The 22,908-nt window shown below is 42.7% G+C and overlaps 1 protein-coding gene and 2 long non-coding RNA genes across 5 annotated transcripts in view; 2 read left to right on the top strand and 1 right to left on the bottom strand.

The window, feature by feature from the left end:
* LOC127509452 (oocyte zinc finger protein XlCOF6-like) overlaps positions 1 to 22,908 on the top strand; it is a 67,139-nt gene that overhangs the window by 5,647 nt on the left and 38,584 nt on the right. The window lies entirely within an intron of this gene.
* Positions 894 to 4,314, top strand: LOC127509489 (uncharacterized). Its single transcript, XR_007929250.1, has 2 exons — positions 894 to 3,342; positions 4,047 to 4,314. It is a non-coding gene; the product is annotated as an uncharacterized LOC127509489 (long non-coding RNA).
* On the bottom strand, positions 5,945 to 10,260 carry LOC127509480 (uncharacterized). 2 transcript variants are annotated; one of them, XR_007929237.1, is made up of 9 exons: positions 10,128 to 10,258; positions 9,452 to 9,547; positions 9,229 to 9,285; positions 9,035 to 9,139; positions 7,840 to 8,744; positions 7,538 to 7,636; positions 6,850 to 6,868; positions 6,699 to 6,750; positions 5,953 to 6,580 (listed from the first exon to the last, which is right to left on the bottom strand). It is a non-coding gene; the product is annotated as an uncharacterized LOC127509480 (long non-coding RNA). The 2 variants fall into 2 exon arrangements; XR_007929236.1 differs by having other exon boundaries at positions 5,945 to 6,580; positions 6,699 to 7,636; positions 10,128 to 10,260.

The following is a 22,908-nucleotide window of genomic DNA, read 5'->3' as shown; positions in this document are numbered from 1 at the left end:
TAGAAAGTCAACCATCACTGCAGCCCTCCACCAGTCGGGGCTTTATGGCAGAGTGGCCCGACGGAAGCCTCTCCTCAGTGCAAGACACATGAAAACCCGCATGGAGTTTGCTAAAGATGGTGAGAAATAAGATTATCTGGTCTGGTGAGACCAAGATAGAACTTTTTGGCCTTAATTCTAAGCGGTATGTGTGGAGAAAACCAGGCACTGCTCATCACCTGTCCAATACAGTCCCAACAGTGAAGCATGGTGGTGGCAGCATCATGCTGTGGGGGTGTTTTTCAGCTGCAGGGACAGGACAACTGGTTGCAATCGAGGGAAAGATGAATGCGGCCAAGTACAGGGATATCCTGGACGAAAACCTTCTCCAGAGTGCTCAGGACCTCAGACTGGGCTGAAGGTTTACCTTCCAACAAGACAATGACCCTAAGCACACAGATAAAATAATGAAGGAGTGGCTTCACAACAACTCCGTGACTGTTCTTGAATGGCCCAGCCAGAGCCCTGACTTAAACCCAATTGAGCATCTCTGGAGAGACCTAAAAATGGCTGTCCACCAACGTTTACCATCCAACCTGACAGAACTGGAGAGGATCTGGAAGGAGGAATGGCAGAGGATCCCCAAATCCAGGTGTGAAAAACTTGTTGCATCTTTCCCAAAAAGACTCATGGCTGTATTAGATCAAAAGGGTGCTTCTACTAAATACTGAGCAAAGGGTCTGAATACTTAGGACCATGTGATATTTCAGTTTTTCTTTTTTAATAAATCTGCAAAAATGTCAACAATTCTGTTTTTCTGTCAATATGGGGTGCTGTGTGTACATTAATGAGGAAAAAAATTGAACTTAAATGATTTTAGCAAATGGCTGCAATATAACAGAGTGAAAAATTTAAGGGGGTCTGAATACTTTCCGTACCCACTGTAAGTCAGTTCATGTGAGTACAGTGGTTCAATATTAATATTATAAAGCGATGAGAATATTTTTGGTGCACCTAGAAAACAAAAACAAATTGTATATTATAGGGAGATGAGAGGGTCTGTATTTCTAACTTAATCACGTGCAGCACCTCTCAGCCTATCGTGTAATGGCAGTGACATCAGTCACAACATTCCCTAGTCTGCCTTTTCTTAAAAAAATTACATTTTTATCAAGCTAAAATCTACATATAGTTCCTAACAAAAGTATTGTTTAATGTAAAACATGCTGAAGATTAGCAAACAGGCTGTCGATTAATTAAATGATTAGCTATTTCCCCACAGAAGCTGTTTAATCAGCAATAGTGAAACCTCTCATCCATTGAGATCCATTTAAAGAACAGCCTCTGGTCTCCTTCCCTGCGTACCGCCAGAGGCGGAGCATTAGCATTAGCCATTACACTTTTTTGGCTAAAGGTTGCAGGCTTGCCTTCCAGTGGCTTTGCTTTAAGCCTGATACGAGAAATCATGTAGCTGAAAACTAATCTTCTTCCTCTGAAGTTTAATGGTGGTTGGCAAACAAACGGATGTGCCTTACTGCCGCCCACTGGACTGGAGTCGAGGAGGTAAATGATATGGAAAAAATACTTAGCGCGTGTACAAGGTGCACTGCATTTTTCCTTGAAGTATTTGCACAAAGAAATGAGAAGGACTTAAAATTATATACACTCGCATGGGATTCGAGCTATATTAATAGCCTAAGTGAGTGAGGATTAGATGCAAGGATGCAAACAGGTAAAGGGGAAAAAGGTGAGAACATTGCGTGGGGTGGGGGATGCTCCGCATCATTCCGTGGGGTGAGACGCTGCGTCCAAAGCGCTAGGGGAACACCTCCGTGGGAACCGGTGTCTGAAACAAATATCCAGTCTCGGCAATATCATATTGACCGGCAACAGCCCATGACATCATAACAATGCGACCGTGTATATAAGGGGCGCCCAAGTAACATGTCATCTGCTTATAGTCTGAAGGGACTGTAAGCAGGCGGGCCCCGAGGCATGGCTAAGAGGCGCAGCGTCTCGTTCCCTGTTCTCAGGGAACCATGGTTACATGAGCAACCTGAGACGTTCCCTTTCAAAAGGGAACTCGCGCTGCGTCGAAAGCGCTAGGGGAATGATATACGATATATCGAAGCTTCATGAAGCAGTGTTTTGAAATTGCACATCACTGATTTGCATGTATTTAAATTTTGTGTTCTCCACTATTAATTGAAACAGAAAATATGTGTACTACACACTGTGTAAAAGTTCCTATGTTTTCATTGTTTAGTTTCTGTCTTCTGTCTTCCCTATGCCTGTCATTTGACCCAGTTTCCCAGTGTCTAATTAGTCATTATATTCACCTGTTCTGCATTTTGTTAGTTCTCCTGATTATTTAAGCTCTTCTCCTTAGTTTTTTGTCCATTCTCGTCTATGTATCGTGGTTGTGTTTTTCCCTGAGCTTCTCCTGTGCATTATTATAGTAAAGACTGTTTCCTTTTGAGCCATTTGTCTTTGTGTGTTATTTCACTACAGCCACCCATGATAACACTGAATAATCAGAATAAAAGACAAAATTAACATAAACTGGTCAATTTTCAGTTGAAAATATAACAGTCTCTCAAGTAGGTTTGAATATGAGCTTCTGGTGAATGTGCCTTTCATTTTGCTGTCTGTGCAACAGAAAAACTAATGCAGATAATCCCTACAAAGTGAGCATGCAAAGATTAAGTCAAACGCCTTTTATAAAAGAAAAAAGAAAAAAAAGGGGGAAAACAACGGTATCAGACGTCATGTGTGACCTTTCTAACTTAATGCGTGTGTGGCAGGAGGGGTGATTGTTGCTTACGTCACGGTGCTGTTTTAGCTTATTGGCAGTGTCGCTGGGCTATAAACACAGGAACATGCGCATTACCTGGGATGCGTCACTTGGTGAACTGTTGCTTCGTTATCGCGCTTCCGTCACTTCCCGGAACTGGATGCGAGCGCTTGAGACGGTAAGAACTAGAGCTAGTTGTTTTGTTGGCTATGGCATGTGTTTACGAGAGGTGCACTCTCTGTCTAATGTGTTTTAGAGACGGCGACTTGGTTGGAGAGCACTTCTGCCTGACTCGACGAGTTTTGCTGCAATGTCGTTTATTATCGTTTACATATATTGGGTATAGACATCGAAGAAGGTAGGTCGAATGCTCTGCTAATTCCTTGTTAACTGCGTTAAGCGACGTCTACATTCAGGAGCCGCCGGTCGAATTGAGTACATTGCTAACTTAATCCCTTTCTTAGCTGTGAGAACCTGACGCAGTTGCTGGATCGCTGTTTTCCGTACTGGCCTTTGCTGGAAAAGATTCAGTTTGTTGGCTCTTCATAAAACATTAATTCCTTCAATTGGTAGGTATTTATGCACGCACACGTTAGGATGGGAGAGTATATCTAACAGTCTCGCTTTATTTATAGGTGTTGTGATGGCACGTAATTCCAGACGGGGTGCGCTGCGTTCGTTTATGGCTGCAGTGCTGTCCTGTTTCCAATTTCTTTTTTTTTTTTTTTTTTTTTTGTTCTATCTTGACTGTTTTATATCGTTTTGTTTGCTCTTTTTAGTTGTATCAAATATTATTTGTTTCTGAATTATTTCATTTTCAAATTTAATTATATCTTTGTGATTTAGTTGTTTCAGTTTCTTCAGTTTCTTCAGTTGCATTAGATTTCCGTATTGTTTCTGGAGTTTGAATTGTCTTTGTTTCCAATTTTGATTATATTTCTGTTGTTTGTTGTTATTATTATTTGATTTGCTTTCTCTCCCGTTGCATTAGATTTTGTTTTTGTGACTTATAATTTATAAAGTCTATTTTTTTTTTTTTTTTTTTTTTTTTGTTATATTTATTTGTATTTTGTTGAAATTGTGAATATAATTATTTTTTTTTTATTTTTTTTTTTTGTGTTGGTTTCAAGCAACTATTCATTTGTTGAAAAAATTCTATTTATTTGTGTTCTTGACTGGTTGAGTTGCACGACCCAGTTTCCAAAGTGACTGTGTACTTGATTAATATTATTATTATTTTTTATTTTTTATTTTTTATTTTTTGTCTCGGCAGGGCCTGAGCACCAGGGGCAGAGGACTGGTTTTTAGGTGGTGGTATATTCCTCACAAGTGTGCAGTGACCACCTCACTGTGTGTTTGCGTGTACACAGTGAAGTGCAGTGATTCACCTACAAGTGGTGTGGTCTGATTATGCGCTTCTTTTTACTGGTAAGCTCTAGTCCCTGGCCCTCAACTTGGGACAAGCTGGGACAAATGTTTAATTATATATTTTAATATTGTTTTAATGAAGATGTCAATAAAGAAGAAATTTTGTACAGTTACCCTTGTCTCTGACTCTAATGACACGAACCTGTGTATGCCACTGTAGGTGGCCTATTCTAGTTCTTTGGGTGAAACTCCCAAAGTGGCGTAGTCGGAGTGAGATTGATATCTTGTTAGTTTCCCACTGTATTTAAAGTAAAAGTCCTTATTGCCCTCAAACCCCCGCCACACGTGGTTGGATCGAGCAGTGCAAGATAAGCATTTGTGCTTAAAGTATATAATTTTATTTTTGTAGAAAATGACCTATTGTTTCACTATAAGACCCTTATTCCTCATCTGGGAGCACATTGAAGCTGCGCTGAAACTGCAATTTGGACCTTCAATCTGTTGTACCCCACTGAAGTCCACTATATAGAGAAAAATCTATGTTTTCCTCAAAGACCTTAGTTTCTTTTCGACAGAAGAAAGACAGACATGAACATCTTGGATGACATGGGGGCGAGTAAACTATCAGGAAATTGTAATTCTGAAGTGAACCAATCCTTTAAAGGGTTAGTTCATACAATTTAAATTCTGTCATTAATTACTCCGTAAATAATTACTCCGTTGCTGTCCATAAACGGCAATATAATCAACACTTTCAAGGTCCAGGAAGGTACTAAAGACATTGTTAAAACAGTTGATGTGACTGCAGTGATGCACAGGTGATGCAGTAAGCACAGTGAAGGCTTTCATGTTTAGATCCGAATGCCGGCTCAGTATTGGCCAAAGCTGATCACATGCAGGAGTGCATTAGGGTAACCAAAAGCCCATGGGCTACAGCATTACAGGCCCCCCTCCCCAAGATTAAAAAGAAAATTTAGCTTCCAGCCAATTATTTATGTAGAAATTTATATTGTCGTTAAAATTTAACACTAGAACCGCCACGGCACGTCTGATGGTGGTGAGATCAGTGATGTGTCCTGGGTCGACTCAGCATCTGACGGCTCATCTGATGTACTGAATAAAACCATTTTTTGATTACCTGAAGTTTTCTGGTGGTGGTGTTATTCAAATTATAATTCGTATAACTAAACAAATTAATAATTAATTAGGTGAAGCTGTGCGCTTGAATTTGTCATCGCATCATACATCCTGCAGTGTGGTGAATTATTATTGTTCATTAATGTCTATAGGCTATTTTAGTAATTTAAATAACATGGGTTATCTTAATATATGATTAATTATAATATTACGCCACCCAAATATTACTTCCTTCTAATTCTCGTTGTCAGCGCAGACTTGTTTAGCTTATATTGACCGTTATGAAAAGTGATTAGTGTAGCCTGCATAAAAAAGCCTTGAAAATTAAACAACAGGACAAAAATATAGTTGATGACTAGACATAATCATTTCATGACTCTAGACACTTCTTTGTGAAGACAGTGACATAATACAGTGAAATAATGTTTTTTAGCCATATAAAAACAGGTGTAATGTGCGCGGGTAAAATTTACCCGCATGGCAGTTTTAGGTATACAGCGACCCCTGGCGGTTCTAGTGTTAACATTTACAACACTGTATGTATGCTGCGTAAAAAATATGGCTCAAATAAGTAAGGAATAATTGATTCCGGGCCATTGAATTCTTAGAAAATAATGCACACCCGAGGTGGTAATGCACCTTAGGTGTGCATTATTTTTTAAGAATTCAATGGCCCGGAGTCAATTTTTCCACTTATAGTAGTGTTATATACTAGTCAAGACCACCTAAAAGACCAAGTCGAGACCAAGACAAGACCTTCAAAAAATGGTCTTAAGACTGGTCTCAAGACCAAGACCGGTCTTGAGTACCACAACATATAATTTTCGCACAGCCAATAGGCCCCTCCCCAGTGTAGGCCCCTGGGCTTCAGCCCATGGAAGCCTGTGCGTTAATGCGCCCCTGGAGGCATGTGTGTGAGGCTGACGCAGGAGCTGGCCAATAATGAGTCGGCGATCTGAATTAGAACCTTGAAGCGCTGGATGTAAACAGCGTAGGAGAATGACACAGAAAAGAAGGTATTGAATGTTGAATAAAGTCATTAATTTTTTGTTGTTGTTTTTCAAAAAGTATTCTCATCACTCATCACTTCATTTAATGTAGGTTAATGTTAATGCTTAATATAAGAGTACAAAATTAGTCTTCACTCTCAGCTTGCTGGTTTCTGAGAAGATAATATTTCGCAGACAGATCAAACAGTCACAGTGCAGGATAAATGTGGAAGAGTGTTTTTCATTTCTGTATCTGAGAAACAGCAGAATCAGGTGCAGACAGAGTCTCCATTTCATGAGTCTCGGATATATTCTGTTCAAAACAAGAAATTATTTTATGGCATCTTCACAACTGAACCCTTCATTGATTATCAAACTGTATACTTTAGATCAGCTGATACATCCTAACATGATGATTACCACATTATTACCTTGATAGGAGGTCTGAGTGTTTTGAGACAGTTCCTTTGATTGCCTTTAGATCTGTATTTGAAACCAGAATGAGAAAAAGAAAAGCAATTACAAATTTAATATTTTATATTATGCAGAATTAGAGCTGGTAAAGAATAAAAATGAACTCACTCAGTTGTAACATTTTTCCCTAAATGTGACAGGAGGAATTAAAGAGTGATTATTTACATGACATGTTATGTTTGCATTCATGTAAATGTTTAACATTAATCAACTTTTAGGATGTTTGTTAGATTGAGCAAAATAAGCAGAAACAAAGCGAGTAAATCAGGCTGTGTATTTATACTGTAGGTCCTGGCACACAATTCATATTCTTTGACATGAATCCAGTTTTGGCCCACTTGTATCCTCTGGTAAATAAATATTTATTTTTGGATAAAACATTTTTTAATGGTTATTTTTAAAATTCTATTTAACATGTATACACATTCAGTATCCTTTTTTACATAAAGAAAACAAGAATAACATGTACTGAATGTGTATAAAGTGGCATCTGTATCTACACATACAAATACAATTAGAGTGTATTGTGTAAAATTTATTCTATTCTATTCACTTTGGCTCATTTTTTTTGTATTTATTGGACGGATGTTTTAGACTTGACTGTATTTAGTGATTTGAGAACCTGTTTGCTTCCTGTTTTACTTGAACTGATAAGTAAACTGATATTTGGATTTTGGCCACTGCCTGTTTGTTACTCATTTTCAGTACAAAACGTTTAATACAAAAATCCAAATAAATAAATAATGAAATAAAATCAGTTGGGTCTCCTTAATAAAAGATTTTAAAAGATACTTACAGAAAGCATGTATTTGTAAAAGCAGCCAATACAAGGCAAAAACACATTCAGAGGGGAAGACAATGACTCTCAGATCCTTCATGAAACGCTCACCATCTCCTTGTAAATTAAAATTAAACAGGACAATAAAGGATTAGGACATTTGAAAACAAAATATATATATATATATATATATATATATATATATTTCAGCCAAAATAGGTTTTTATTTAAATTTAGTGATGTGCACGTTTCTGTGATGGGTAGGCTTAGGAGTAGGGGTTTGTTTGTGTGTGTGTGTGTGTGTAATTACATACACTTACGTGCTTTCAGGATCAGTTCTGCTGTCAGTGTAACGGAGCTCAACAAAACAAGACCAACTGCTCCAAACATGTACATGATTTCATTACAGAGATTCACTATAACAGACACACACAAAACGAATAAAAAAATGCACCAATTCAAAAAAACTGTTGTTACCACTGAAAACTTCACATATTCACAAATTGTCTAAACTGTACATTTGTTCTACTGCATTAGTCCATTAGTCTTTTTATACAAATACTGAGTATAAAGACAATGAAAGATAACTGAAAGATAACAAATTAACAAGATTAAAATATTAATACTGATTAACCTAAAAGATTAATATTGTCATCAGTCATTAATTACATGCATTTAATCCTTGTTGGTTTGTTTGTTGTTGTCGTCTCTGGACTCCTGAACGTTCTGCCTCTGTGTTAGAACAAAACTGAAATCTGATTCAAAAGTCAAAAGGATGAAAAGAGCTAATCCTAAACTTAATCCTAAGCTCAGAACACACATCTATTCTGGTAATAAAATTTACTGACTAAATAGAATTAAAAGAATCACAGTCAAAGAATTAATTATTAATCACTGCCATGCTGATATCAGTTCAACGGCATTCTTGCTCATGTGATTTTGCATAAATAAGTTTAAAGGGTGTATTTGCTTTATATAAACTAGTGTCAATTCCTTGCAAACAGAATTTAAAATAGAATTAGAATTTAAAATTAATTTATTTTGATATTTTGTATACAATTTGTTATGTGTATCACAGTTATCTAATGTTTATGCTCTTTTATAAATGGGGTAATAAGGGCATGTATAAGTCAGTAATGGATAATACCAAAATCTCGGTCTTCAAAGGCCACCTTAATTCTCAGAACTTCGAGAAATGCAATTACACAGATCCATTCCAAGTAATCTGTAATAATAATAATAATAATAATAGTAAAGAACAAATAAAAATCAGAGAAGTGCTTATTTCTCAGCAGTACAACATATTTAACAAGCCATATTTAAAAAAAAAAAAAAAAAAAAAAAAAACATATTCCAGGTAATGAGTTTAGTAAAAAATATCAAATACAAATTTCACTAAAAATATTTGGCATTGCATAAGCTGTGTTACATGACAAATATAATTTCTGATTTTAAGACTCACATTATTTAAATTAAAATGGAGTCTATTTATTATGACATCTATATATAGCATACCTTTAAGCTTTTCCAGTATGCATAGATGAACATAGATCACTAGGGCAATATCCAAGAGTGGTAATGTTATTATCCACAATAATATTGTCCATCTCCTGCAGAGGTCTGTGGATGAATGAATGAACTTTCACACACAAAATATGACTGACCAACTAATTGAAATCACAAAAACAAATACAGTAACATGCACTTACATTTACATGGCATGCACATAAGCAGTATTGCATGAACTATTGGCACAGGTAGGAACCCTAAAATAAGAGAATAATGTTGTTTTTTTTCTTTCAAATAAGATAAATGTACATACTGTCTCATGAAAATACTTTCTGATTGCTCAGAAGTTCTTAAACATAAATGTTGAAATTATTCAAATAATGAGTCTACATACGAAGGGATCTATATTCAGGTGCAAGTTACCTGGACTGGGAAGTCCTTGTGAGGTAATCAGTAGAAAGAATTGTGCCAAAGACAGAAAATATAAACCAATCCACTTTATGTGCATCCTGCTAAAACCTTAAGGGGGGGAAAGCATATTACATGACTAAACTAAAGAAACCTTTTCTTGTCCTATTCTGATGTTCATTTTGAAATACTTAAACTGCTATTTTGTGAAAGCCCAACTAGTTGTCCAGTACAATTCTATTTACACAGCAGAGGTTTACTGAAAATGCAGCTGAGAGTCTTGAAAACCTAAGGGAGCCAGTTCTATTTTAAAATATAGCACTTTTGTTAAAAATCAGGTGGTGTAAAAAGAACATTATTTATTGATAATAACCAAGTGTCCAGCTGCCTTATATTTCATTAATTCCAATCAGTAAATTTAATCAAACAAATACAAAGAAAAAAAAAATCAACAATAGGAACCATTTATTTACGCTTTGGCTGAATTACTTTAGTAGTCTTAATAAGCATTAGTGTTGGTAAGCCTTAAAAAATAAACTGTATAGCCTGATTATCATTCTTGGTAATTAAGAAATCGCTATAATTCATCAAATGAATAAAACAATGTGCTTACAACACGAGGAAAGCTTTTGACTTAGCCTGCCACTCAGCTATAATAACTTACAGAAATAAATGATTCAGAAACACTTACCTCTACTCAGAGTGAAACAGAACAGCAAAACATATCCAAATAACATTCCAAAAATTATGCGAAATGCAGTGTTCCTATCATGTGCACTCTTTTTCCAGGTATCTATAAAAAAAACTGGCAGAGAAACAGACAAAAAATGAAATGACACACAAAGTAAATGTTATTTACAAGAAAATTCTAGAACTGAAGCTGAAGTGAACAATATGGTGTTTTTTTTCCCAAACAATTTGTTGTCACAAAAACAAAGGTTTTTGTACATTTCTGTACAGTTTTGTACAGTAATTCCTTCTGATGTATTTGTAAACACTTAAGTAATTACTAATGAGTTACCATGATCTTCACTATAGAATACTGATCCAAATGATTAGTAGTTCCTTTAGAAGGATGTAGTAAAACTTGAATAATTACTAGTGGGTTACCATGATCTTCACTTTAGAATACTGATCCAAATAAGTAGTAGTTCCTTTAGAATTATGTAGTAACTGTAGAGTCTGGAGCAATCAAACACACAATTGTAAAAGACAATCACCCATGCAGGCTCCGTAATGTCTGGGTTCCCCACTGAGCTCTATCACCCCTTCTGCATCATTTGCTCTCCACATACACTTCAAAGACACTTATGAGACAGGCCACTAGACTCATACATTGTCTATAAAAATGGATTCTTTGACATTAATTCATTGACAACTTTGTCTAAATGAACAAACATGCATCTCCCCAGTACATTTTGTGCATTATATATGTTTGTATATTGTAAAGTGTTATAAATGTATGTGATGATACTTCTTGATATTGCAGTCCATCTATGTGGTGTTTAATATCAAATTACTCCTTGTTTAATGACTTTCATTTTGGTGGACATCACAATATCATAGAACGCATTTTATGTTTGTTATATTTATCAAAGTATAAATGGACACAAACTTACTAGTTAACTCCCCCATCCAAATTAACTCACTTTCAAACAAAGGAAATCCCCCGCCAGAGAATTGTACCTTTCTCATTGGTCAGGCCAAGACTCGAAAGTGTAAACTTTCTGTAGAAGTTAAATACCTCTGAGCAGATCAGAGTTTAGTTCTTCTGGTTCTACTTTTTGTTCCTGCTGATACTACGGATTGCGTCACGTAAGATCCAATCCGGCTTCCGAGCCGGGCTGGTAGGCCTCACTCACTTCAAGCCATGCAGATCACACTGCCATGCACAACTTCCTCGACCACAAAAGAGTCAAATTAACAGCACAAAGTTTGGCGTCATTTTCTTCATTCAACGCAGAAGATATTGATCACGACTTCAGCACCATTGGACCGAACCATCAAGGTTCCCTTGGGAACTCGTGCAAAAGGGAACTCGTGCTGCATCAAGCGCTTTGGGAAATTGCGTCTGCGTGATTCATGATTCACATGTGAAATCTGTCCAATGGGGTGAAGGAACGTCATAGGCGGGTGACGTCATGACCAGGAAACTATAAAGCACACCCGAACCAAACAGAGTCAGCTTCTGTGTCTTCAGTAAGCGCTCTCTGTGAAACTGTCTGTCTTATTTATTGTTGTTTGTCTCTCAAGTTATTCAAGCACATTTATCTAAGACATTACTATGGCGACACAAGTGCAGCAATTCAGGCCGTGTGCGTCTCCTTGTCCTCGCTACATCCCGGTGGGAGATGCACATGAGCTTTGTGTTGTTTGCCTGAGAGTGGAGCATGCCCAGTCAGCTCTCGAGGGAGCTGGCTGTGTGCATTGCGAGCAGATGTCTATGAAGACGCTCCGCTCCCGCCGGGCGCTTTTCGAGGAAAGCGGTTCAGCTCGCGCTCCCCGCGGCTCGGGTCCTGCTGTTGCCAAGGCACAGCGAAGGCTTGTGTCGTGGGGTTCACAAATGGATCTTGCAGAGGGGTTAGAGACCGGCCCCGCCCTTTCTCTGCCTTTACCTGCAGGATCCAGTGCTTCATTTCAGGAGGTAGAAGCACACTCTGCGGTTTCTTCTGCCCCTGGTGCGCTCTATTTCTGAGGAACTGGACGTTGTCAGCATCGATCAGTGTGAAGAGTCGCCACCCCACACAAAAGCATATGAGGAGCTCATGGAGGTTGTAACTAGAGCAGTGGCCAGATTGAACATAAGCTGGCCGGCCGAGAAACAGGAAGCCCGTCAAGCAAGTTTATTAGACGAGCGCTTTCTTCCTTCTCGCGCACAACCTGGGGCAACGCCGGGGCTTGCCTTTTTTTCCCAACATGGAATAGACCTGCGTCTTTTCGGGTCTATAGTCCTCAAACATCCAATTATAGTAATATTATGGGACTAAAAAGGCATGGTTATGGGGAGATGCCTCAGGTGGAAGAGACGCTCGCGAGCTATCTCTCCCCCGAGTCGGCAGCTTCCCTCAAAGCCCCGAAGTTACCCACTAAGCCCCTAAATACATCATCTGCTTTAATGGGTAAAGCGTACTCAGCAGCAGGTCAGGCGGCGGCGTGCTTACACACTATGGCCGTCCTCCAAGCCTATCAAGCCGAACTGCTGAAAGACCTTGTTGAGGGTGGGGAAGTCAGTCGCGAGGCGTTCTCTGAGCTAAGAAAAGCAATAGATCTTTCTCTCCGTGCTACCAAGGAGACCGCCAGATCTATTGGGTGGTCTATGGCAGCCCTGGTGGCCACAGAGAGACACCTCTGGCTCAACCTCGCCGACATGAAAGACCCAGATAGATCTTTTCTTCTCGATGCTCCGCTTACACCGCCTGGCCTCTTTGGCGACTCCGTCAATACAGTCGTCGGGAGGTTCTAGGAAGCCAAGAAACAGGCAGCGGCTTTCTCGAAGTTTCTTCCCTGCCGGTCTCAGGTCTCTGGGACTGCTGGTCAAAAGGAGCAGTCCCAGCCGAGTACAAGCTCCTCACATAGGGCGCAACAAAAAGTGAGCGTTGCTTCCCGCACACCCCCGCAGAAAGACTGGGGGTCGGGTCAGCGCTCACAACCGACGTCAACTCAAGGGTAAGACGGATCTGAGGACCGTCATTATCCAGCGAAGGGCTTCGGGAAAAAAGTCCTGACGCCAGTGGTGTCAGGCTTCTGAGGGCAGTCCCCTCCGAGGCGAGTCGGTGTCCACCTCAGTGCACGGTGCCCGCCTCCCCTCGGTGCCCTCAGGGGGCCGTTCTGCCAACCCTGCCACCTCGTGTGCTTCAGGGCGCAGCGGCTCTCAGCAAACGTATATCCCAGTGTCCACACGGCAACGTAGTGGCGCTGGGGTGTTCGCTCCATCCAAGGAGGGATCAAAAATGGCCAGTTCGGTTGCTTCCTGCCGGTTCACCGCTTCAGGACACTGGGCTGGTCATACATCAAACACCAGAGGTCAGTCTCGAGAGACTCATTCCCTTAGTAGATTCTTTGGCAGCGTGGAAACTTCTGTCAAACATATCTTGATGGGTCCTGCGCACAGTAGAATTTGGGTACAGAATTCAGTTCGGGTTGCGACCGCCCAGGTTCAACGGGGTGCTATTTACCGAGGTGAACCCCGAGCAGGCTCTGGTTATGGAACAAGAAGTACAGACTCTCTTGCGAAAAGAAGCTATAGAAAGGGTTCCTTCTCCCAGCAGGGAGTCAGGGTTTTACAGCCGGTACTTCATAGTTCCAAAGAAGGATGGAGGGTTGCGTCCCATTCTAGATCTGCGCCTATTAAATTGCTCCGTCAAGAAACTCAAGTTCAGAATGCTAACTCTGAAGCAAATCGTGTCACAAATCAAGTCCGAGGACTGGTTTGTCACGATAGATCTGAAAGACGCATACTTTCATATATCCATCCTTCCTCAACACAGGAAGTTCCTGAGGTTCGCTTTCGGGGGCGAAGCGTACCAATATCGGGTTCTTCCCTTCCGCCTAGCTTTATCTCCCCGCACCTTCACAAAATGCATGGATGCAGCTCTGGCTCCTCTACGACTCCAGGGCATCCGCGTGTTGAATTACACAGACGACTGGTTGATTCTAGCTCAGTCAGAAGAATTGGTGGTTTGGCATCGAGATGCTGTTCTCGTCCATATGAAGAGTCTGGGGTTATGGCTAAATGCGAAGAAGAGTGTGCTTTCTCCAGCTCAGAGAACCTCTTTTCTAGGCGTAGTTTGGGATTCAGTGTCAATGCATGCACGTCTGTCGCCAGCTCGCATAGAGGCCATTCTCACAGCCATAAACAAGCTGAAGCTAAGTCAGTCACTCACTGTGAAACAGTTTCAGAGACTGTTAGGTCTGATGGCAGCTGCGTCCAACGTGATACCTTTTGGCCTGCTGTACATGAGACCTTTGCAGTGGTGGCTCAAAACCAAGGGGTTTTCCCAGAAGGGAAATCCGTTTCGCATGATCAAGATCACGCGGCGATGCCTTCGTGCTTGTGTCATGTGGAAAAAACTCTAAAGACTCTTTTGCTCCTCGCTATCTCGTCGTTAAAGAGAATTGGTGACCTACAAGCCCTTTCGGTCTCTCCCTCTTGCTTGGACTTCGTGCCAGGCATGGTCAAAGCCTTCCTCTTTCCTCGGGAAGGTTATGTTCCTAAGGTCCCCACTAATGTGGCGGGCCCTATTATGTTGCAGGCCTTTTGTCCTCCTCCATTTCTGGATCCAGACCAGGAAAGACTTAATTTGCTGTGCCCTGTTAGGGCTTTGGATGCCTACGTCTACAGAGCTGCCCTGTGGCGTAAGACGGATCAACTGTTCGTGTGTTTTGGGGCCCCACGTAAGGGACACCCAGCATCCAAGCAAACGTTGAGTAAGTGGGTAGTTGAGGCTATCTCATTTGCATATGAGTCTGCCGGATATCCTTCACCACTTAAGGTCCGTGCTCACTCTACACGGAGTATGGCGGCCTCTTTGGCCTTATTGTCTGGAGTGTCCCTCCAAGAAGTTTGTGATGCAGCGGGGTGGTCCTCGCTGCACTCTTTTGTTAGGTTTTATAACCTAGATGTGGCCTCGACCCCGGGGTCAAGAGTGCTGGTGTCTTAGTGTGTGCTTAACAGTTTCACACAGACAGGCACTCGGTCTTATGGCGGCGTGGGTATCTCATTCCCAAAGCGCTTGACGCAGCGCAAGTTCCCTTGAAAGGGAACGTCTCAGGTTACGTATGTAACCATGGTTCCCTGAGAGGGAACAAGATGCTGCATAACATTGCAATACTCCCTGCATGCCTGTGATCGACTTACTTCCACTTTTCAGAAGCTGACTCTGTTTGGTTCGGGTGTGCTTTATAGTTTCCTGGTCATGACGTCACCCGTCTATGACGTTCCTTCATGCCATTGGACAGATTTCACATGTGCTTCACGACGCAATCACGCAGAGGCGTTCCCAAAGCGCTTGACACAGTGTCTCGTTCCCTCTCAGGGAACCATGGTTACATACGTAACCTGAACCATTTTATTATTGAAATAATAATAATAAATGCCTGCAAATTTTGTGACCAAAAAAAAAAAAACAATAATACAATAAAATACCCTTTGAAAAAAATGCAATTGATGACTTAGCATATCATTTTCACTACAATCTTGAGGCAAGTTCACAGTTAGAATCTCATAATGAAGTTGGGCTTCTGAGATGAAAACACTGTTTTCGTATTATAGCGTGGACTGTAAAAATGAAAATGAATGTTTAGTCATGTGACACATACTGTACTTATAGATATACGAGGCTATCTTTGCCCTAATTCCCAGACCGAGATTGCTCTAAGGCTCTGCAGTTGGGTACCATACTGACTTAAAGTAGTCAAATCGGCAATATTGCATACAGCATATGAAATGTCAGACTGCTGTGTACAATTTGGATTTACCTACCAGAAAAAACAACAACTGTGAAAGCAGCCAATTCTTGTTTTAAACTTGAAAACCTGATCCATGTCCATGATCCAATGCTGTCTATAAAAAAAAAAAAGAGTTGAATACACCAAATTAATGTTTTAAAAAGCAGTAATGGACAGCCAAAATATTAATATGAATTTAATCAAATATATTTGTATTTTTATGTTTCCCATTAGCATATTTATTTCCATAATTTTGCTCACAAGATTCACTGCACTGCATATTATATCTACATATCTGTTCCACTGTATACATCTGGGTAGTGTTAAATTTTTTTTCACCAATCAGTACAAATTTCAAAAATTAAAATAGACAATATTCTGAGACTGGGTTTGTGGACAAACTTTCTCCCTTTATGCCCTTATATGGCTAGTGGATGATGCATGGGGCTCATGGTGTTTATGTCTGCTTCAATATTTGACACCTTAATGCAGGAGTCCCCAAACTACAGCCCGCGGGCCGAATACAGCCCACCTCCACATTTGGACCAGCCCTCTGAACAATGCCAAAGACATATTTTGAAAATTAAATTTTAAAATTTTAATCATATCTGTATTTGATTATAAAGGTTGGCTTTCAAACTAAAATTTCCCTTAGTTGTTAACTATTACAATTTCCCTTAGTTATTAACTAAATATTAACATAGCGTAGCTGTTACAATCACAGAAGGGCAGAGACACTGGATGTATAAAGTAAGGTGTTTTATTTTCACAACCAGGAGAACAACACTTTAGCAGGTAAGTGAATGGTAAATCTTCAGGTGAATAGTGATAAACAGAGTGGTAATACTGTCCTTTGTTTTGTAGGTGCAGGTGGATAGCTGAATGCTGGTTTCCAGACACAACAACGAAGCTGGACTTCACACATGAAGATGAAGCACACAGGAGGAGAACAGGAGACAGACTGGAGACAGGTAAGTAATCCAACGGAGTCCTTGAGGTGAGCATACAGGTAAGATGCTAACGAGACTGGACAATGTGTGTGAAAGAGAGTCCTTTATACTGCCGGTGATGAGTGTGCTGATGACGTGCAGGTGTGTGTGGTTAGTATTCTGGTGACAGGGTGCGCTGTGATTGGGTGACGGTGGAGCCTGGCGTTTCTGTGACAGTACCCCCCCCCCCCCCCCCCCCCCCCCCCCCTCCACGGCCGAGGACCCCGGCGTCGTGGTGGTCGGCCTCTTCGACGCGATGCAGGTCTGTCAGGATGGTTAGCGTGGAATGTGTCGAGCAAGTCGAGTATGTCGTTTCTAGGGACCCATGAACGTTCCTCAGGGCCGTAACCTTCCCAGTCCACCAGATACTCCAGAAGACCACCACGACGCCGGGAGTCCAAGATGTCTTGCACTTGGTAGGCAGCGCCGTCTTTGAGGATGAGAGGAAGGAGGGGCTCCGCGTCATCGCCGGGCTTTGTGGAAACAGAAACAGAGGGGTGGTGAGGTTTGAGGAGTGAAACATGGAAGGTAGGATGAATCCTGTACTCAGGGGGGAGCTGGAGTTGATAAATGACAGGATTGATCTGCTTCACAATTGTAAAGGGGCCAATGAATCTGGGACTTAACTTCCTGCATGGCAGACGCAGCCTGATGTCCCTGGTGGACAGCCAGACCTACTGTCCTGGCTGGTAGTTGGGAGTGTTGGAACGACGAAGGTCGGCTGTCATCCTGCGTCTGCGCAGTGCCTGTTGGAGTTGGTGATGAGCAGAGTCCCAGACCCTCTCGCTCTCTCGGAACCAGTAGTCGACAGCAGGAACGTCCGATGGTTCCCCTGACCAGGGGAACAGTGGGGGTTGGTAACCGAGTACGCATTGGAAGGGTGTGAGACCAGTGGTGGGTTGCCGCAGGGAATTCTGTGCGTACTCGGCCCGACCCAGGAACTGGTTCCAAGAGTCCTGGTGGCCGTGACAGAAGGTACGGAAGAAGCGGCCAATCTCCTGGATCTTCCGCTCCGTCTGCCCGTTCGTCTGAGGATGGTATCCAAACGAGAGGCTTACGGTCACACCTAGGAGAGAGAAGGCGGCTTTCCATACTCTGGAGATGAATTGGGGCCCTCTATCTGACACAATGTCCTCCGGGATTCCGTAGTACCCTAAGATATGGTTGAACATGAGCTCAGCAGTCTCCATGGCAGTGGGTAGTCCCTTTAAAGGAATCAGATGCACAGATTTAGAGAATCTGTCAACAACCACAAGTACACAGGTACAGTCATTGGAAACAGGTAAGTCAGTGATAAAATCCACTCCTAGGTGTGACCAGGGTCTGTTGGGAACGGGCAGAGGATGGAGTTTTCCAGAGGGAAGATGACGGGGGCTTTTGGAGATGGCGCATTCCTTACATCCCTGCACGTACCTTCTGACATCAGATGCCATGTTCGGCCACCAGAAGCACTCTTTTAGCAGTGAGAAGGTTTCATTGACCCCAGAGTGGCCAGTGCCCAGTGACGTGTGGCTGGAGTGGATGAAGGGAGTGCGCCGTGTCTGAGTGATGTAAAGCAAACCTGGTGGGCAACCCGGCGGAGTGTTGGCGGAGGCATTGGAGGAGGGTAAGGTCTCTTCGGTCCAGGTTATGGGACTTACTATGAGTTTCTCGGGTAGGATGGGCTCATGTTCTTCAGTGTTTTCTTCGGGACTGTACAGACGGGATAGAGCATCAGCCTTGACATTTTTCAGACCGGGACGATAGGAGATGTCTTGGGTTGAGTCTTTTTGCATCACGGAGATATTCTCGGTTCTTATGATCAGTCAACACAAGGAATGGATGTTGAGCACCCTCCAACCAATGCCTCCACTCTTTCAGGGCCAGCTTGATGGCTAGGAGTTCCCTGTTGCCGATGTCATAATTAACCTCCCCCGGGTTGAGTTTGCGGGAGAAGAAGGCACATGGATGGAGTCTACTTGGGTTCCCCTGCTGCTGAGACAGTACTGCTCCAACTCCGGTGGTAAAGGCGTCCGCTTCCACAACGAATGGTTTGTCTGGATCGGAGTGAACGAGGAGAGGAGCAGTGGTGAAGGCTTTCTTCAAGGTCTCGAAGGCGTTTGTGGCAGCTGGGTTCCAGGACAGAGACTTGGGTGGATGTAACCTTGCTCCAAAGCCTCCTTGATGTATTCCTCCATGGCCTTCTCCTCCGGTAGTGACAGAGGCTAGATCTTCCCTCGGGGCACTGGCTCACCCGGAAGCAGATCGATGGCACAGTCCCACGGCCGATGTGGAGGCAGCTTCGAGGCTCTTTTCGGGCAGAAGACGTCACTGTAGTGGGCGTAGAACGGTGGAATGTCCACAGATTGCTTCTCAACAGGGCTCTCGATGGAGGTGGCACAGAGGGAGAGATGTCTGGAGCATGGAGAAGATGGTTGAGGTAGGGTCGAGAAGCAGGTCGGGAAGCAGCTGTCGCCCCACTTCAGGATCTCGCCGGTTTTCCAAGAGATTACGGGATTATGCTGCTCCAACCATGGACGCCCTAGAATCACGTCAGCGGTGGACTCCTCCAGAACCAGCAGATGGAATTGTTCCACGTGTAGGATACCAACTTGAAGTTGAATGGGTCCAACCACATGATTGACTTTTCTTCGACAGAGGAGTTTTCCAGTTATTGAGTGGATCTGGTAGCTGGACGGCGTGTTAGCTGTCTTGAGCTTGAGCTGGCGGCAGAGGGCGCCAGAGATGAAATTGCTAGCTGACCCTGAGTTGAGGAATAGAAACATCAACAGTAGTAAGGTTTACAACAATGGTGAGTGGCTTCATGGAATTCATAGGAGGCAGAATGGCACTCACCATGGGACGAGGAGGAGCATGCCGAGAGTAAATGCTGAGAAACCAGTGGCCCCATTCCCAACTGAAAAGTCCACGTAAGCGCTGGAAATGCTGAAGGCGGAGTTTGATATGCGATTCTGTGAGCTACACATCCACGCTAAAGAAATCTGCCTTTTCCAGAACCCCTTTGCTGCCGACATTGACGAAGTCCTGCCTTCTTACCAGTTTGAGTTGGTTGAGTTACAGAACTGTGATGTTCTGAAAGATGCATTTAAGCCCAACAGTCTCATTGAATTCTATGCTGCCTTCCCTAACGAGACATACCCAAACATCAAAAGGCATGCAATGAAGATGTGCACACTTTTTGGCTGCACGTATATCTGTGAGCAAACCTTTTCTCTTATGAAACTGTTGAAAACTCAGATGAGATCAAGATTCACTGATGAACATTTGCATCAGACTTTGAGAATGGCTGTGACAGGAATGGAACCTGACATTGAACTTCTCACCGGCCATAAGCAAGCACACAGTTCACACTGATTAATAATAGGCTATACATAAGTAAGTAAATGTTTTGATTTCAATAGCAATGAATATGAAACATTTTTATTATGATAATAATTATGCTTTTTTAAAAGGCTATATATCCCTTGTAAAGTAATACTCATTTGTCTGTATGGTGCATAACAAAATAATAAACTAAGCATTAGGAGGCATAATAAATACATTTAAAATCATAATAAAAGCTCCACAATAATAGTCACTCTGGCTCATGTAATTTTCTGTGACCGACCTGGCCCCCCATTAAAGAAAGGAACAATAATGTGGCCCTCACAGAAAAAAGTTTGGGGACCCCTGCCTTAATGTATCTAACTGCAATATAATTATTTGCTAAGAATACAGTTAGGCCTATGCTAAGTTTTAATGTCATCATCATACTTTTAATAATCTCTCTGAAAAATGAAAAATCTAAAACATGCCTTTAAGATACTTAACCAACATAAAAGGTCTCAGAATATGAAGAGCACAGCAAGTGATGGTCTCACTCTGAAATCCTAAAAAAGAACATTAAAATGTTTGAGAAAAATCTGTGCAACATTACAACAAAACTAATCAAATCTGCCATATTCTTAACATTGTGTTTTAGTAGTTCTAACAGTCTTTAAAAACATCTTGGTTACACATGTAACCCTCATTCCATGAAGAAGAGAATGGAGATGTCACGTCGTGATTGACGAATTGGGATCTCGCCAGAGAGACCAATCTACTTTGAGTGTAAACTAAACATGCCAATGCACATTGGCATGCGATATTTGCATCTGGCTACCATGCTTAGCCATGTGGGTATAAATGAGCAGCAGGTGCAAGCGCATATCAGGTTTTCGCTGAGGAGCCGAGTCAGTGACCCGGCCGCCTCAGCGGTGGTACAGCAACTGTAGTGACGGGACGTGACGTTTCCATTCCCTTCTTCAGGCAACGAGGGTTACACGTGTAACTGTCACATCGTGACCGATGAATTGGGATCCCTACCAAAGTGCTACAGGTGCCCTGAGTAAGCCTGCTGATCCCTCTTTGAAGATGGGACAGGGCTTATGCAGAGGAGGCGATCACTGCCCACTTGGTGATCTTGGATAACACTGGGAAAGCGTGCCCTTTCCATAAGAAAAGGAATGCTGCGGAAGCCACATGAGGTTCTAAGTGGAGTATACACATATGGACTAACTACATAGGGCCTTCCTGCATATGGAAGTCTCTGAGGTGGCTCTTGCCAAGTTTGGGAAGTAATGCTTGGCACTAAAGCTCTAAAGATATCTGTCAGCGAGGCACCATGTGTCAGCGCCCAGGAGGATGCAACACTTCTAGTAGAATGAGCTAGCAATCTGAGTGGGCAGGGCACGCCTTGTGCTTGGTAAGCCAAGGCGGTGGCATCCACACCAGTGGGCCATCCTCTGCTTGGAGACAGCCTTTTCTTTATGCTGGCCTCCGTAACAGACAAAGAGCTGCTCTGAGGTCCTGAAGCTTTGTGTTTTGTCCACATACAGGCACAAAGCATGGACGGGACAGAGCAAAGGTAGGGCTGGGTCTCACTCCCCCAGGGGCAGCGCTTGCAGGTTCACCACCTGGTCCTTGAAAGTAGTGGTTGGAACCTTGGGTACATAGCCAGGCCAGGGTCTCAGTACCACGTGGGCATCACCTGGCCCAAACTCTAGGCATGATTCATCAACCAATGCAACCAGCAGCAAAGTCTTCATAGACAGAATCTTTAGATCTGCTGACTGCAAGGGGGACTGGGACATTCTGAAAAGCTCTAAGCACCAAACTCAGATCCCAAGAAGATATAGAGGGTGGCTGAGGAGGATTTAACATTCCGGCCCTCCTAAGGAATGGGACAAACAGGTCGTGCTTCCCTACCAACCTGCCTCCTATGGGGTTGTGATATGTAGAGACAGCATACACTTTGAGGGTGAAGAACACCACTCAACAAACAGATTCCACTTCAAGGTGTAAGCGTGTCTCGCACCGAAGTGATGGTGTCTATTACTTCCTGGGGTTGGTCACCTAGAACCTCCACGAACATCCAGGGACCAGACATGGAGTTTCCAGAGATCTGGACACGGGTGCCATAGGGTGCCCTGTCTCTGAGAAAGTCAATCCTTCCTTGGCCAGTAGGGCACAACTAGCAAGACCCACTCCTCATCCTTATTGACTTTGCACAGGGTGTAAGTGAGTAGGCTCAATGGGGGGAATGCATATTTGTGCAGGCCCCGGGCCAGCCATGTGCCAGTGCGTCTGTGCCGAGTGTTCCCTCTGTCAGGGAGTAAAACAACTGGCAGTGAGAGATTTCTGGAGAGGCAAACAGGTCTAACTGAGCAGCTCCGAAACATCTCCAAATCAGCTGAACCACCTGGGGATGGAGTCTCCATTCTCCCGGAATGAAGTGACCTCTTAAAGTGAACTGGATGCCTCTGAACTTGGGGGGGACGCTGGGCGAACTGAATAGCATAGCCGAGCCTGATGGTCCAAATGAGTCAGCGAGATGGACTGGGGAGCCCTAGTAAGGCACGCAGAGCCTGTGCAATTGGGACCAAAGGGACCACAGGCTTACCTGCAGTGGGGCAGCGAGGTGGAACACAGGGACCATGCTTGGGAGGCTCTTTCTTCAAGGCGGCCTGCAGCGAGGTCTGATTGTGCAGTGCAACACCTAGCTGGTTCCACAGTTTA

The sequence above is a fragment of the Ctenopharyngodon idella genome, chromosome 3 (genome assembly GCF_019924925.1).
Source record: "Ctenopharyngodon idella isolate HZGC_01 chromosome 3, HZGC01, whole genome shotgun sequence".
NCBI lineage: Eukaryota > Metazoa > Chordata > Actinopteri > Cypriniformes > Xenocyprididae > Ctenopharyngodon > Ctenopharyngodon idella.
The sequence above is the reverse complement of the archived record's forward strand: the minus strand, read 5'-3'. Positions and strand labels throughout refer to the sequence as shown.